This window comes from Ursus arctos, unplaced genomic scaffold, assembly GCF_023065955.2.
Source record: "Ursus arctos isolate Adak ecotype North America unplaced genomic scaffold, UrsArc2.0 scaffold_17, whole genome shotgun sequence".
Classification (NCBI taxonomy): Eukaryota; Metazoa; Chordata; class Mammalia; order Carnivora; family Ursidae; genus Ursus; species Ursus arctos.
In genome coordinates this window covers 17,655,439-17,663,169 of record NW_026622841.1, presented here as the reverse complement: position 1 = coordinate 17,663,169, position 7,731 = coordinate 17,655,439, and the positions used below count along the sequence as shown (strand labels likewise).

General features: G+C 47.0%; 1 pseudogene; it reads right to left on the bottom strand.

The window, feature by feature from the left end:
* Window positions 1-1,119: 1,119 nt before the first annotated feature.
* Window positions 1,120-4,810, bottom strand: LOC123000883 (60S ribosomal protein L29-like; annotated as a pseudogene).
* Window positions 4,811-7,731: the final 2,921 nt, after the last annotated feature.

Sequence of the window (7,731 nt, the reverse complement as noted above, 5' to 3'; positions counted from 1 at the left end):
GTCCAGGGGCCCGGCTCTGCTCCACAGCATGCTTGTGAGAGGTGGGGGAACACTTATCTTCTGCTCCCTCAAGTTGGCATGGCATGGAGCAGTATTAGAGTGAGCTCTTCCGGTTTTCTCTCCACTCCTCCGAACTGCATGATGGGATCAGTTGCAGCCTGCATCTGTCAGGCCACATCTTCCAGGAGCAGGAGCATCCCAGTAAAAGGCAGCCAACAGGGGCCCTGTTTTCTCGGCTTCCCTAAACCTGAGACTACAGCTTGCTTCCGCTTCCACTTCCTAGCATCTTGGCCCAGGCTTGGGAGGGTCACTTCCAACTTGGGAGGCAGGAAGAAAGCCCGGCAGGGCTCTCCAAACCAGCCTTCCACTTTGGGTGAAGGGGCTCATTTATTTTAATCTTTTTTAAAGGCAAATTTGGTCTAGTTATCAACTGATCAGACCTGGACGGGAGGAAGAGCTAAGAACAGGATCTCCTCACTTCCAGTAAGTAGTAAGAATTAAGGTACCAGGCATGGCGCTCCTACCTTGTTGCTACCCCTGCTTTTCTTTAACTCCTCATTCTCACATCTTCCTGGCTGCAGCCAGGAGGACAATGGTCTTCTTCTGATTGACAAATCCTGCTTCCCTCCTAAAGAAGCATCCTCCTGCCCCTTCAGATCAGGGACCTCTCCCAGGCCCACATAGTGAATACTGGTGCTGGGTCACCTTCTGGGACAGCACCGTAGAATGACCCTTTTCTCTCTTCCATGTGCCTGTCCTTCTGGATCAAAAAGCACCAGCAAGCATACACAGTCCAGTTATAAAGGCCATGCCATCAGGATCTCACACTGCCAATTTCATTGTGATGCTTCCAGGGTATGAACATGTCCGGTGCCTTCTGGGTATTTTGTGTCCTTATAGGAAAGGGTGAATCAGCCTGAGAAATCTTCGACTGCTGGTGGCATCGGGCCTCTGCCTTCCCGGCGGTGACCTTTCCCACTGCCTTTCTGCAGACACAAAGCAGGTGTCCCCAGAGGTGGCTGTCAGTTGCAGCAGCCACAACATGAAACCAGGCTCTGGTTTTCCTGAAGAGACTCAGCTTGCCTCAGTGCTGTGGCCTGGGGGGGGGGGGGGGGGAGGGGAGGGGGAGGAAGGTTTTTAGGGACCAGACAATGCCTACCTCTTTGTCCCTCTTTCCAGCTCCATCTCTCTGCCTTTTCCTGACTTTGTTCTTTGTTTAAAAGGTCTGGATGGAGGAGCAGAGGCAGCCGTTGTGCAAGGGATGTAATTTTGACCCCTTCTGCTCCTAAAAAAATCAATACTCCTTTGAGTCTCTGTGAAGAGTGTTTTATAGACTCCTTTCTGGGCAGCCCCAATCTGTAAAAGCTGATATTATCTGATGACCCTTCTCATACTTACACATTTTTTTTTTTTTTTACAAAATATTTCCAGAACGTCACCTTCTTCTGTAACCGAGACTTTACTGCACGTGTCTGCTTTGTGACAGTGTATCTTTTCCGCCCAGGATGGAAGGGAAAGTCCCCGATTTACACACCTGAAGGCACTGGGGGATGACAGGGGTAGTTTTCAGAGGGACAGGAGCAAGAGGTGGGGTAGCCATGTTAAACATGAATGGAGGAGCTTGGCTATGGGCGTTTTGCCAAGACAGAGAAAAATCCATCAGCTCGAGGACGTCTGTCACCTGTGACAAGGCCCAGCCTTCACCAGCGTCACCTCAAAGCCAGAAGACACCTAGGTTTTATTCTTCCTATCGTGTGGGCCACTTCACAAGGGCAGAAACACGCAAGCTCCACTGAACTGCCGAATTCTAGAGCTAGAAGAGGCTTTCGATGTCATGTCATCCCCATGTTGCAAACTGGTGGCCAGCTGGGTCCCCGCGATGGACACAACTTTGGGTGGCCTGCACAGTGTTTTTGTTTCTCCATTTGTTGTCAACATTTGCAAATCAGGAGATTTCAGATAAAAATAAAGTTTGAGAGATTTTCTTGAGGCTCTGGCCACTCTGGCCCCATTCCTACATGGGAAAAACTGAGAGGCAACCATTCCTTGTGCTTCCAGAGGCCCAAATCCCTACCCTTCACTTACGCACAGCACGTCCAGATGCACCTGGGTTTGTGACCCCTCGCCTGAACTCAGCCCGCATCCCACAGCCTTGTTCCCCTATGAGGAGACAGGAACCTAGAAAATGAGGTGCTTCCCAAGGCCTCACGGCGACTAACAGGGAGAGTCCCTGCCGAGTCCCTTGCTGTGCCAGGGACTGTTCTAGGGTGCTTTGTTTTAGTTAAAGCATTCCTAAAAAGTTAAAACAAAACAAAACAAAACAAAACCCAAAACCGATCATTCAAGAAAAAGGAAGGCAGCATTCTGTGGTGGGAAAGGCATTGTGTTGGGTTTCAGACAGACCCAGATCCAAACCCCGGTATTTTGCTGTTGTTGTTGTTGTTGTTGTTTTGTTTTTTGTTTTGTTTTGTTTTTTAAAGATTTTATTTTTATTTTTTATTTATTTGACAGAGATAGAGACAGCCAGCGAGAGAGGGAACACAAGCAGGGGGAGTGGGAGAGGAAGAAGCAGGCTTCCAGCGGAGGAGCCCGATGTGGGGCTCGATCCCACAATGCCGGGATCACGCCCTGAGCCGAAGGCAGACGCTTAACCGCTGCGCCACCCAGGCGCCCCTGTTGTTGTTGTTTTTTGACAGATCCTGCCACAGGTTTATTTGTACAAATACACAGGAGGACACCAGCCCCAGAGAGCCAGAAGCCTAGGGGTCATACCAGTCCTTGCATCCTCACATTGGCAGACAGAGACTCTATACTTGGAAACTTCCTGGGGGCCTGGGCACCTTTTGGAGCCTGAGCCACAGCTGCCTCCTGGGCCTTGGGTTGAGCCTTGGCCTTGGACTTTGGCCGGCACAGCCCGAGACGCTTGGCAATGTGGGCATGAGCACGTTTCCCAAGTTTGTGGTGAGCGATGTAGGCAAGTCGAGCTTGTGGCTGCCACCCTTTGAGATCCGGGGCTTGACCTCCTTGGGCTTGATGAGGGCTCGGACAGCCTTGGCATGGGCACTCATGGTCTTGGTGTTGTGGGCTTGCATCTTCTTCAGGCCCTTCTTGTTGTGCTTCTTGGCAAAGCACAAGTTCCTCGGGAACTTGGGGTCTACGCCCCTTAAGAGATTTGTATCTTTGTGACCAGGGTTTCTTGATACCGTTTCTATGCCATTTTCGTGGAATGGTCATGCATGCTGTGGTTCTTGGACTTGGCCATGTCTACACTGAAGCCCACAGCTCCCCCAAACCCTGGTATTTAGTACTTGAGTAGAATTATGTGGACATCTACCAATGAGCCAAGCAGAGAGAAAATATCTTTGGTTCTCACTCTTAGCTGTGTGACCTTGTTCCCCCTCATAACTTCTCTGACCTGCACAGTGGGAATACTGATACTTACCCTAGGGCTGGTGTGACGGTTGGTGCTCATTCTGTGAAGTCTTTCCTGATACCCTATGCCTGGTCATCAGTCCCCACTGCCCCATTAACTCCCTAAAATGTGACAACACCTTCCTTTGTGCCATTTGGCCCTAGACACCTCTATTCCTGCACCTGTTACCATACTGCATTTGCCCCCAGTTAGATTGCAAATCCGGACATTGGAGCCCTGTACCTGTTTTTATGACTCCAGTACCTAACACTTCACAGGTACTTTGTGACTGTTTGTCAACAGCCCCTAATACAATGGCTGTGATTTTTAATAACTAGCATGTTGGAATGAATCCATCCAAATCCATTCCGCCCTTCAAAACAGTAGATCAGTGAGACCACCATTGCTCAAAGCTGGTCTAGAACTTGGTGCTTAGACTTGCTTTTGGGCCATCCTGGAACTACCCAAGAAAACTTGTCTCTTTCCTTTGTTACCATGTCAAATTTTCCACCCAAACAATATTTACTATCCTTTAGTTGTAAATCTTAATTCTGACTACCAACATCAAGGATGTCATAGTTCTCCAAACCTGTAAAATGCTCCATACATTTACTTTGTTATTATTATCTGGCCAAAGAGCCTAAGGGATGAAAAACTGCCACCATTGAGAATTACACAAAAGAATATTCTGCATCAAGGAAAGAAATGCCAGAAGAGATATCAATACATTTTGAATAATGAGGATGTCATTAGAATAAGAAAGTACTTTGAAGGAAAGTCTTTTCATTTAAATGAATGAAAAAAAAATCAATCCCATTGCTATATAGTTACCCTGTGCCTGGAGGGATGAGGGAGGAAGGAGCCAGCCAAAGAAGTAACAACACAGCGTCCAGAAATAGTTAAGACCCAAAGTGCATTACATACCCTCCAACCATTGTCCCCCATCACCTGACTCCTGATTCCTCCATTTATCATAGGAAGAGGAGCATCCCTTGTGGTGGTCTTGTTTTTGCTCCAAAATAATTGATACAAGTATCTCCTCCAGCTAGGCTTTTCTGAGTGGTGGTGGGAATGGCCACAGAGACAAGGCTGGGACCATGAATACGGCAGAGGACCCAGGAAAGGAGCTGACAGTCCAGCTGAGGAGATGAGGCAGGAGAGCGAAAGCATACACAGCATTAGGGGAGGCATCCCGGGGCAGGGGGAGAGGTTCACTTCTACTGGTGGGCCTCAGGAAGGTGCCGTGGAAGAAACAGTAGTTCTGTTGGGCTGTGAAACCCCGGAGCAATGGGAATGTGTTGGAGCAGCAGAGTGGGCGGGGGAGGAGGCCACCCAAGCTGACGGAGTAGGGTGAACTACTTGCTAACATTAAACCATACACAATAAAGACATCGTGTGCATCAGTCACTTACCTTGCTTCGCATCTTCCCTTCGAGGGTAGAAAGAGCATCGTGAGTTCTAAATCGGTGTTACTCATTTTCCATGTAGCTTTGGAACATCATTAGGTCCCTCTGCACCTCAGTTTGCACATCTGTTAAAAAGAAGAGAAATCTCTGACTTTCATATCTCACCAGCTTGTTCAGAGGATGGAATGATATAACGCATGTGAAAAATTGTTTATTCATTCATTCATCCATCCATTCCTTCAAGTAACCACACACTGAGCCCTTTGGGATTCCATCAGTAGGAGAGGGGGAAGGACGTGGATATGGAATTCCAATCAGATCCAGGGCTATAACCAGTTCTATCGGAAGAGAGAACTAGACAATAATCACTGGAGACATTTGAGCATTGGCTTTGGAAATGCTCTCTTGGCCTCTAAACTGCTACTAATTGTATTTTTTTCTCTCTTTTCATTAACTGTTAAAATGATAAAGTCTCAATACCGACTGAGAGGCATCTCCTGTGAGAAAGTCAACTGGGATCAGGAGGGTGCGCCCCAAAGCTGGTCTCTGCATGTGAATGCCCAGACAGTTCCAGAAGTCCATGCCCCACACCTGCAAGATGTCTTGCCTGTGTGCCTCTTCCCCCTTTACAAGCCCAGCACTCTGCCTGAAGACCTGGGTGCTTGGTTTCTCATTTCTTTGCGCAAAATGGAAGAACCAAGGGCATGTGGGGGGGGGGGGTCACATTTTCCTTGATGTTGTGTTGTCCCTGGTAGGGTGTGTCCAGTACCCTCGAGAGTCCGCTTTACTTCTTTGAGGAAGATCCCAGAATGAGGCTTCCCAGCTTCCCTCTTTTCGGTTGATATTGGTCAAAACACCGACTGCTTTGTCTGAGTTCACACCCCTCCACTTTTTACCTGGGTTCTCGGGGGCGGGACAGTTGCTAGGAGCCACTGAAGGAAGATTAGGAAGAGGTGAAAAGGTAAAGTCTGGGGCAGTATTTACTCTCCCACGGCAGGCTGTGTGACCAAGAGAATGAATGAGGAGGGCTACAGATAAGGTTGACCAACACAACACGCTCGTTGCTTCATAGGGACACTGGTTACGATTTTATTAAACCCTGAGAATGTTTTTTGATAAAGAGAAAAATCACGGGGTGTTTTTCACTGTTGAATTGCCTCAGAAAATCAGGCATTTCCAGACGATGGTTTGACATCCTCTGTAAACACAATTAGTCTGGGGTTCTTGCTGCATGGTAGTAAAGATGCCTTCACAAAAGCAGGAGGGAGATTAAATGATTACATTAGCAGAGCAAATATATGTATGATAAAGTTTTATGAGCTCTTCTTCCAAGAAAGGGGCTCTGTAAAAAGAATATTGTATTAGCCTTGTTCCAAGGCTCAGGGAAATGCAGCCTCCCCTATTCCTCTTGGCGGTTCGTGATCACATTTATCTAGTCATGATTTTTTTTCCCCCAAGAAAATTCAGACCAAACATCACCATGTTATTAATATTATTTAGTGTTGAATCTTTAAATATCTTGTTTTATACCATATATCCTTCTCTTTGAGGTGGTAACTCAAAATTTTCCTCAGGATAGAGCAAAAACATACAGCAGCAAAGCAAACATTAAACTATTAATGTAATGTGATTTCTTGCCAAGATGATAAGATTTCCTTCTTTGTGGGATTTTGACAGTCATTTCGTTGACTCTCTGGGAATGGGCTGAAAGCTGATGGATGGGCCAGAAGATGCTCTGGGCATTGCAGTTACTTTCTCCATAAGCACAACCCGTAGGTAAAACCAGAGCTTCTGCCCAGGTGATCTCCTTGTCCTTGCAGCCAGAGGTTAACAGTCCAAGACAGACAGGTGGCTGTTGCAGGTCATACCATGCTGTTCTCATTATAAAGCTAAATTAACGTAACGCAAGCTAACTCTTTACATTAGGTAAAGGACGAGGTGTACCTCTAGCACCAGTGCGTGAAAAGGAAATTATAGAAGGCATAGATCAGAATCTGTCACCACTGGTCTTCCAGTTAGTTGAGGAAAACATCCCCAAGTAAAAGTTTTTGTTGTTCGTTTTGCTGAATGACAAGACAGAGCTTGAAGGGTTGGGAAAGGGGTGATTCTCGATCTTCCAGACTTTTGTCCCAGTAATTGGGAGGGACGCCTAACAGCCAGAATGCCATTCCTCTTCATTTCGAAAGCTGTAAAGGAGTTCCCAAAGGCTCATTACATTAAAACACCATGGAAATCCTGCTTAACTCTATTTGTTATCTATTGTTGCATAACAAATCACCCTCAAACCTGACGGCTTAAGGCAATAATTAACATTTATTATCTCACACAGCTCCTCTGGGTCAGGAGTTCTGACATGGCCTAGAAGGGTACTTTCAGCTTATGGTCTCTCATGAGGTCAGGTGACACCTGGGATTACCATCATCTGAAGCCTTGACTGAGGCTGGAGGATCTGCTTCCAAAATGGCGCATTCTCATGACTGGGGGGTCGGTACCAGCTGTGGACGGTGCACCTCAGTTCTTCACCACTTGGACTTCCCCCATAGGGTGGCTCAGGTTCCCCATGACATGCCAGCTAGCTTTCCTCAGAGTCAATGACCCAAGAGAAAACAAAGCCGAAGCTATGATGTCTTTTAGGACCTAGCCTCAGTGGTCACACTCCATCATTTCTGCAAACTCCTATTGGTTATACAAGTCAGTGTATGTGGGCAGAAACAACAGAAAATGATTAATACCATTGTGGAGGCTGGCTACCATATTAATTTATCTGAATTTTCAGCCTATCTTTTACCCAGTGTAGCAGTATTTGTTTGAAACCTTGTTCTGTGGTTTTCCTCAAGCATTTGGCAAAAACCACTACCTACCCTCTCCTTGACCCCCACGACACATACATAACACCACCACTACCGACAACAA